Raw genomic sequence first — 10,325 nt, forward strand, 5'->3', positions numbered from 1 at the left:
TTTTTTATATTATTGTTTGTGGTTTGGATCATCAAGTCCTATCAGTAAGATACTGTGATTGACCACAAATTACTTTCAATTCAAAGCATGAATCCAGTTATGAATCCAGTTACTGTTGTTTTTGATGTAGTTACAAAAAAATGGTTATGGTTATTCAAAATTTGCATATAGGCAATAGCTCCATGGATCTAGTTATCATGATTTTAGGGGGAACTCTTTAGGAAAGATGTAAGGGCCATTGATCAGGGGATTTGAGCTGTTTAAGGGGAGGAGATTATGAAGGTTTAGTGTTTATGTTATGTTTTGATTTTCTAAAGCAGTTTTTGTGGGGTGTTTGGGCTCCTAATGACTGCTAGGAATTGTAGGAGGGACAATTCACCTCTCGAACAGTGAATCAACTTGTATCTTGTCTTACTTTGCTTGGAGATTAGTAAATTCAGCTATCTTCGTGTTATTTCTAAATCTATTTGTAGTAAGTTTCTATTTTTTATATTATTGTTTGTGGTTTGGATCATCAAGTACTATCAGTAAGATACTGTGATTGACCACAAATTACTTTCAATTCAAAGCATGAATCCAGTTATGAATCCAGTTACTGTTGTTTTTGATGTAGTTACAAAAAAATGGTTATGGTTATTCAAAATTTGCATATAGGCAATAGCTCCATGGATCTAGTTATCATGATTTTTATAAGTGGTTATTCGTTTCAATAATCTAGTTACTACTAACATGTAGTTATTAAAGTAATGAATTTCATTACTCAAAATGTGAATTTGATCACCAAATCTATGAATAGATCCATACAATTTCATATAGCTAATACCCACTTATACAAATTCTAATAACTAAAGTTATGCAAACAATGACCACATTATACTTTCAGTTTAACCATATCTGTTATTTTATTAATCCCATCCAAAAGCAGCTGTAACCAGATTAGGGAAATGAATACCGGCTTCTAAACATTCTAATAATTTGATCAATAGAGCTAGTGCCCACATGCAATTTTTTCGTAACTAAATCCTTTATTTTAGTAAGAACATTCAAAATAGTAATAACCAAATTCATAATGGTTAGGATTTTTAAAAGTGGTTATTGGCTTTATGAATTTAGTTACTAAATCTTTGGATGTGATAATCGAAATAATGGATCTGAGTACTGAAGTTAGATTACTATTAGTATGAATTTGATTACTGCTATTTTAGACTAAAATAATCTTTTTTTAGTCAACGGACCTGCAAATAATTTGTGAAAAACCAAACAACCTTAAATCAATTTCTTCAAAAGTTGTATATGTTCGAAAGTATAAACACCAAATAACATTATAAAGAAGGGAAATCTTATGATTTCTTTTCCTTAGTGAAATGAAGGATAGCTTGCATTAAATGAACCTCCCATTATTTGGGCTTATTAAAGGTGGACTATGTAGTGAGAGAAATACAGTTGAACTTCAGAAAAAAAAAAGTGACGCTTTTTTTAATATAACTAATAAATAGAAAAAGAAAGGAAGAATGCATCCAACGATACAAATTAAGGGAAGAACTCTTCTTAGAAACGAATATTGACTAACAGCGTAGAAATTAACAGAGCAAAAAAGAAAAAAGGACAAGAAAATTTTATAAACTAAATGGTTTTCAGAAAAACATGATCTGATTGATTGTATATGTCAACTAACTATGGATTTTATAAAAAATATATATCTTGACAGATCGTTTAAACTAACATTATTAATAATGATGCTTTACGCTAAGCTTTCCATGAATGACTATACTCATAAAATATAAAAGAAAATGTTATAGCATAGAGAAAATATGGTTTATCTAAGGAAATAAATAGTGTGAGCTCCGAAAATTCACGCCGCGGCCTCCCCTGCTATCAGGAGAGTTTTAACGAATTATTTTTAGAGGTAAATTTTTAGAATGCATATTAGAATTCAAATAAGACACTACCCTGAGATTTCACCCTCATTTTGTGAGTACTTTATTATCTGAGTTCTGGTTTCCTATAGTCGCAAACCCCTATAGTTAATTACCCCTCCCGATAGCGAGAGATAACTTTCAATTAAGGCTAATCGTCAAAACAGATACGTAGAGAATACGTGGTATCTGGTGTATAGTAGCAGCATGAGTTAATATTTGAAATTTTAATATTTAAAATTAAAAATTCACCACCACATAATTAAAGCGGATTGGGGGGGGGGTTTTTTTTGGGGGGGGGGGGGGGGGGGGGGGTATGATGAGCCAGATCAGGATCTCATGGTTCAGTCATCTTGGGCCATCTTGGTCCCTGGTCTACTTAGTCAGAGGAGGTAGTCGACCAACCTAACAGAAAGGTTCTTGTTGGCAGTCATGGGTTGCTTCATCCAAGGGTACCTTGTAGACCTGGGGTGAATATTTGTCTAAGGAGACATTTAAATTCATTTTAGCTAACAGAGAGCATTGTACCTTATCGTTTACATCCTATCGATTCATATCCTTGAGATATGAAGCCAATGGGAAGCATGCAAGCTATGACTGTAACCGTAATACAGTGGGGTCGTTGGACTAAGCCATAAAGTCAGAAGGTCGCGATCGTAATCGTTAATCACGTGGAGTCATCTGGCCAAACCACGGGTTATTTGCAGAGCTGTCGAGCCAAACCGCTGATCAAAAGACCAATACCACATCCTTACTGGCAAAAGGCTATTTGAGAACGAATCTTAGTAATATTCTCGACTAGACATTAACTCTTTGTGAGTTGAAGTGTATTTTTAAACTTTTGCACCATGACACACTATTGCGAAGGATTGATGGATTTTGCTTTAAGCGTTTTGGTGATTTATTTCAATTTTTAATATTTTATATTTTTTTGGAAATTAAAATTTCCTAGCCATTTGAAAATTTGGGATGCATTTGAAATATTTGAGGTTCCCTCCGGTTGAGATTTTATATCAATGCGGCCATCATTAGAGTGAATTTGAGGTCATTTAAAAATATTTGTATTTTGTGGAAATTTGAGGACATTTGAAAATATATGATTCCCTTCGGTTGAGATAAAGTGATAAACATTCAACGCCGTCATCATCGGGGTAACTTATGGGTTTTTTAACTCGTTGATTAAACATTGTCGACTGTCTACTTGACGACCAAAGATCAAATTTTTCACAGGCTTTATGCCTTTATTGGTGAATTTTCTTGATTATAGGACTCGAAGGCCTAATATGGACGTATAAAATAAATATCTCGGTCGACACCGTGACCGTATACTTATTCGATAGCTTGATCCGTGTCTACTCCTACCTAATTGCATAAAAGTATTGGGCTCGAACTTAGATTTATCATTTAACCCGCGCAGCAGCCTCAAATGTCACGTGTATTCCCATAACACGCTCGTCAGGGCCCATGCCGATATTTATGGGGCATTTTTTATCATTATCTGTTAAACCTTGTAGACTTTGTCTAATTACCGATAGATGATCGAGTATGTTACCGGCTTTGTGCCTTTATTAGTGGATTTTTTTTTATTTATAGGCCTTGAAGGCCTAATATGAACGTATTAAAACAAATATATCGGTCGACGTAGTGACCGTATATTTGTTTGATAGTTCAAGGCGTGTTGACTCATATCTACTCGCATAGAAGTATCAAACTCTAACTTAGATTTATTATTTGACCCACGCAACATCCTCAAGAGTCACGTACTCACGTGTGTACACATAACACGCTTATCGGGGCCTATGCAGGAATATATTCTTGCATGTATATAAGTTAATATGCTTGCGTGTACTCTTTCATATTTATGTGTATACATGTTGTGATGTATGTGTAGGAGGGCATTTTCGAATATTTAACGTTGATCAACTGTATGGGCAACTGTCATTTGAATGTGTGTGATGCTTTATTTGAGAACTTGTAGACGCCTTTTATCCACTTGCGTGAGTATTGTGGACCCGGTGGCATTATTTAGTAACTTGTCGGTGCCTTCTGTCTACTTGTACTAGTGTTGCAGATCCGGTGGTATGGCGTCATAGGTGTGAATTGCTTGCTACTTTGTATAGGTATGTTGTCATGCACTAACAAACCTCCAGCCAATGTTTAAAATTACGTATTCGGGTATTGAGGCATTTTTCATTCGTGAGGCGAGGCGCCTCAAAATCAAAAGATTGTGTAAACATAAGACAAATTTTTATATACTAATGAGTGAATAATATAAAAAATTAAAAAGCATAAGTTATGAAGTGAAATCAAAATATCCCAATAATAAAACAACATGAAATATAGTTCAACTCAAAATTCTATCTTTTCCAAATCTTTTCATTAACATGTAATTCCAATTTCAAAAAATAAATAGCAATGGCATATCACATAAGAACTCATAAATTATCAACACTGCCATCACTAAGGGGTTCTTCATTTGAATCATCATTATCTCTCTCCTCTTCCTCCTCTCCTATAGAGTCGAATGTCGAGCATTTACTTTAAGATTTATGGAAGTTTTAATATATATAGCTTGAGGCGTAAGCCTCATGCCAGTGAGGCTAGGCAGGCCACAAGGCGGGCCTCAGCCAAGATGAGGCGCAAGCCTCATAAAAAAACTCGAGGCGTAAGCATCGAGTCATTTTTTTACTGGAATTATGAAAAGGAGGGACTCAAGGCGAGCCTCATATTGCGCAATTTTAAACCATGCCTCCAGCTATGCCAACTGACATAGACCATAGGGAGATTTTCAGATTCATAGCCTGTCTGCTTTCATTGTTCATAAGATAACTAGTGCACTTGATTTTTAATTGATGATTGTCATTTATAAGCAAACTACTAATAGATACCAACCGTCGCTGCTTGTAGGTGCATCTATTGTGAACTTTAACAAATACATACTCTTTGTTTGTAGGCAAGCTGCATTCACCACGTGTTTGCTATCTTGATTTGTACGCAAGCCATGTTCATCAAAACTTACTACTTTAGATTGTAGATGATGCATTGCATACGTCATAATCATGTCATGCGCTTTCGTTGACAAGTTGTTGCATCCGCTGAAGACTCTTGCATATTTGTCTACAATCAAATTGTATATTCCCTCTTAATTTTCATTGCCTGCGGAGTTGAATGCCTTTAATTGTATTTTGATGTCGATTGCAGAGCATTGTTACCTTCACTACTTGCAAGTAGACCATTGTATTCATTTGTTTGTTGGTAGTCGTTGAGTGTAGGTAAACTACTGCATTCATAATTTGTATGTTGTCATTGCTCATTAATGAATACATCCATTTACCCTATCAGCTAACTCCTGTTGATTGCAAGCTAACCAATACTGACTGGAGGGATGTTGTGGAATTCTCTACATGTCTCTTGAGTAGTTCGTAGGTTCGCAAGTTATTGCACTCACTTATATATATTTCATTGACATTCAAAAACATTCACAAGTTTCCTCTAATTGCTTGTGAATGGACTTTTGTGTGTTTGTGAGCCAGCTAACATTATTTGTAGGAATATTAATTCGTTTGCTTGGCAGTTGGCACTAAACTGTTGTTAAATGCAGAAGCACCCTGGCATCTGCTGTATATTATTCATCGTCACATGTGAGTGGACTGCTGTACAAATGAGGGCTCTCCTACATCGACTTGTGGATGCTCGCAATCATCATACGCATCATTATGTGCACTTGTAATAAGCTTCATTATTGCAGGTAGACCACTGTATGAATAAGGAGTCCTCTACAATAATTTGTAGGGGTTTGTACGCTTTGAAAGTAAGTTATATTTGCTTGTATGCAATATGTAGTGTACATTGCAACTTGTTGCATACCCTTCACGCTTCATCCGTGGATATCCTTTTCAATTTTGTTGCTTGTAGGGTCGAGCACTTTTGCTTATATTTTGATATTGCTCTTAAGGCATTATTGCATTCATCAAATACCCTTCGTTCTTATTGTATCCAGTCTTTCGATGTTCGTGGAGAACCAAGGTTTAAAATTGCGCATTTGGGTATTGAGGCGTTTTAAGTTTATGAGGCGAGGCGTAAGCCTCAAGACGTTTTAAGGCGTAAGCCTCAAAATTTAAAAATTGCGTAAAATCAAAATAAAAGTTAAAAGTGATTTTTTATTTAATATCCAAATAATATATTAAAGAATGACCTATTAACTTTCTATTGAACTATGAAGTAATAAATTTGCATACATATGAAATAAAAAATTGTATAAGATGTAAAGTGTTAAGTGATAAATTATATAAAATAGAATTGAAATGCAACTATTACAAGAACAAAACAACATAAAATATGTGAATTGCATAAAAAGTATCATATAACATCAAGTTCAACTTTAATTTTTTTCTTTTTCAATTGCTTACTCATATATGTTTAATTCCTAAAGAAAGCTGAAATAATTAACAATAACTCAGAAATCATTTGTACTATCATTCCTAAGGGGATTTTTATTTAAGTCACTGTCATAACAAATTAATCTCTTCCCTGCCTCATCCTGTAGGGTCCAATACCTCTCAATTTATTTTTTTTCTTCATTTATTTCAATTATCTTCATCTTTCATAAATATTTGTCATCAATATAAAGATAATCCTCCTAAATTTTAAGAGATGGTGGTGGCATGCGGCTTTCTAGTTATCCCTGCGGTATCTACAACAGTGGAGGCCATGGTGAAGGCGGTGGGCTAGAGGTCGAGGAAATTGAGAGGAAGTTGTTGCGGCTTGGGGGTGCAAGAAGGCATGATTTTTATTTTTATTTTTTTGCTTTTGTATAGGATTTATGTGAGTTTTAAATAAAAAAAGATATAAATAGAGTGAGGCGTACGCCTCATGCTAGTGAGGCGAGGCGCTCCTCAAGGCGGGCCTCATAGAAAAAGCTCAAGGCATAAGTCTCAAGGCGTTTTTTACTGGAATTGCGCTCAAGGCGAGCCTCACATTGCGCAATTTTAAACAATTTAGAGAACTATTGTATTTATTTGCAAGTTGGTTGTTGTTGGTTGGGCTACATTCATCACCAATATCCTCATGCATATTAGCTAATGAACAATCACATTCGTTGTATATCAGTCATTATTAATTGTAGATGTTTACTTTCATTGTTTGTTGTATTGCGCATGTTTGTAGGGAGAGTTGCAGCTTCCATTTGCTTGATGTCGCATGGTTGTGAGCAGCAAAGATGTTGTTGCATTCCTTTGCACATCTTTTACACTTTATTCATAAGCATGGCATCAATAGTTGAAATGGATTGCCTGCACTTAGGTTGTGTATTTCCCCCTATTAGATTGATTGTTGTCAGTTGGTTTATGATGTGAGTAATAGGATTAGCATTGTTGCTAAATGGGATTTGCATTCTTGGCTTCCATGAATAAGAGGTAATTAGTTGTATTTGAGATTCTCTGCCCAACACAAGTTTCATGTTCGTCAATTAATTTTCATTTGAATACATTAGATCATTGATTGGCATCTTGTATTTCTAATTTTATCATGCATTTGAAAGGTCCATATTATCATTTAGCATTTGCAATTTAGAGTGGCCATTCATTTAATAATTTAAAGTCCAGTTCCCTGTTGTTCGTTTGAGTTTAAATCTTTTATGTACAATTCAAATTTAGGTCCTATGTTCAATGGAATTTTTGGCAGCTTTCTGACGTCTCCCCTGTTTAGGGGAAATTCCGGTAGTCGGGCCTTCCCCTCCACGGTACGAGAGCGCTTCATATAGGTGTCGGGCGACACCGTGACCATATTTCTTCAATCCCTGCTATGTTATGAGAGTACTTAAGGGTCTTCAAGGTACCTGTTTGAAAAATGTGCAATTTTCTTTCCCCGCCGGCATTGAGGCGCATACGGGTACGTAGAAGTATCCCTGTCACGCTACGAGAGCAAGTACGGGGCCTACCCGCCTCGCCATAAGTGTCACACCAGGCTTTCTTCTACCGTGCTACAATAGCACGTATATGGGATCCTCCGGCTCGCCGCAAACGTCGAAAATGGGGTTTGAGTTTAAAGAGAATTATACCTTCACGAAGCGACGATGACAAGGCGACGACAGATGGTGATAATGCAAATAACATTTTCTCCTTTTTTTTCTTCTTTTCTCTTTTTTTCTAACTCAATAATAATAATACAAATAATTCTAATTAATAATAATATTAACTATACTATTAATAATATTAAGATAGAGAGGTAGAGATATTACCCTTGCTGTTAGCGACTTGAGTGTATGCTGTTTGGAGATTAATTGTAGTGTGGGTGAGTCTGGGCTGCCTTGGGTTGGTCTTTAGGAGTTTTTGGGTGTGAGATGAAGACTCCTTGGGCTTTAGGCTGTTGGGTTAGGAGGATTTGAGTGAGGTGGGGTTGCTTTGGGCTGAGTTGATGGAGTGGGATGATTTGTGTAGTGGGCTTTAAGTAGAGGGAATGGGGTGTAGGGAAGTTTGGGCTACAGGTTATTAGGTAGGAGGAGAATCGAATGGTTTGAGTTGTAAATTGTAAGGAGGAAGATGCATTTCGGGTTCATCTATGGAAGATGATGGGATTGAGATATGGGCGCTGCGATTTGTGGCTATAGGGATCGGTTGTAGCTGTTGATTTGTGGCTGAAGGGTCCGATCGATTGAGGCTGGAGCTATGCAGAAGGCTCGGATTTGATGGATCGGGTCGTGGATCGAGTCGACAAGGTGAAGAGTCGGAGTTGAGGCTGGTTATGGGAAGATCAGTCGCAGCTGGGTCTAGGGCTGGCTTCGGTTTAGAGCAGAGAAGGTCGGAAGTTGCAGAGAGGGTGTTGCAGCTTGAGGTCGGCACAATGGGGTAAATTGGAAGTCACGGGTAGAGGCTTTGTGTGCGGAAGGGAATTCGGGTTGAGAGGAAAAGTCGAAAGCTTCACATGCAGGGGAGATTTCCTGTAGCTATGGAGAGACGGGCGGTCGGAGGCTCCGACTGATTCTGTTGGGGTGGATCTAGCTGAAGTGAGCAAATGGGGATTGAATGCAAGATTTTGGGACTGAGGAGCTCAGTGAGCGGGATGGTGTTTGTGATCGGAGTGGAAGAAGAAGAGTTTCCGCTGTGGAAGAGATGAAAAAGTCGAATGCTTCGATTGATTAGTCTTTAACAATGAGCATAGGAGGACATCGAGGTGATATCGCGCATGCTGGAGATGAGCCAGTTCGGCGCCGTTTGCAGACTGCAGGACTTAGAGTGGGATTTTCGACAAGAAATCTGGATGGACAGCGGATTTCAGCAGGTAAGTATATATATTTTTTTTGGATATTATGCAGAGGTCACCAAATAGGAAAATAAAAAATTTGTTGAATCAAACTGCTTCAAGCTAAGAACAGGAGAACGACAGTAATTATGTGGAAATTAGTTTATTCAAGATTAAATTCAAAGGAGAGTGAAAGCCCAAAATCTACTTCAGAACCAACATTCTTAATGCTGCATATATTACATGGACAGTGAACAGCTAATGCAAATAGATGATTAGCAGCTATGCAACTGATGTGTTCACTGAAATTTTTATCAACATTAGGGTCATTGTGAGAAGTCAATACCAGGTTCCATCGTATGGTTTTATATATTTACTTAGCAACTTGCGTGCTATGCTACCTAGCTTAATATTTTTTTTCTAGTATTTACCTACTGGTTTAAATGCTATTGGCAATATTTTTTTTCACATTATTGGATGAATTTATCTTAAAATGTTATTGGCTACTAAAAATTCACTGTTGCAGCTATCCATATCTTTTGCAAGTACTTGCATTAAATTAGCTCAGCAAATAAATTGGAATTAGTTTCTATTAATAAATTAGCTTGATCTTTGCTATGGATATGAAAATTAATCATCCAAAAATTGTGCATTTTTGCTCAACAATCATGTAGCACAATTTCATGAGATGTTGTATGCGGTCAGCATAAGATAAACATAAGTTGTTGAGTTTATCTGATTAGTCTGATGCTAGACAATATTTACTCTATATTTAGGCTTCGTTTGGGACGATTTTTTGACTGTTTTTTAAAGCAGTTTTTTAGTACAAAAATTTTTTAACTAGAATGCTGCTTCAGAAAACAGGAAGAAAGCCGTCCCAAACCAAGCCTTAATTTAAGCATATGCCTCTTATAATGTGTTTTATTTAGGTATATAATGAAGGATAAAATCCTTGAGTTATTATCCAAGCAATTTAGGTAGGTATTGGGAACCCTTAGCATATATAGGAGGTTCTAACAATATACTAAAGGCAAACATTGATTGAATGATCAGTTCTCTCTTTCATCCTCCTGCTTTCTTGTTTCGCTTTTCTTACTCCATAATCTTCTATTTTGTTTATCTATCTCCTCTTCTTTGATGTTCTCCCAACAGCCCTAACAATCTTGGTAT

The 10,325-nt window shown here is 36.5% G+C and overlaps 1 long non-coding RNA gene across 1 annotated transcript; it reads left to right on the forward strand.

Annotated features, from left to right (window-relative positions):
* Nucleotides 1-8,389: 8,389 nt before the first annotated feature.
* On the forward strand, nucleotides 8,390-9,688 carry LOC110113300. The gene is made up of 2 exons (XR_002305127.2): nucleotides 8,390-8,823; nucleotides 9,352-9,688. It is a non-coding gene; the product is annotated as an uncharacterized LOC110113300 (long non-coding RNA).
* Nucleotides 9,689-10,325: the final 637 nt, after the last annotated feature.

The sequence above is a fragment of the Dendrobium catenatum genome, unplaced genomic scaffold, assembly GCF_001605985.2.
Source record: "Dendrobium catenatum unplaced genomic scaffold, ASM160598v2 fragScaff_scaffold_920, whole genome shotgun sequence".
NCBI lineage: Eukaryota > Viridiplantae > Streptophyta > Magnoliopsida > Asparagales > Orchidaceae > Dendrobium > Dendrobium catenatum.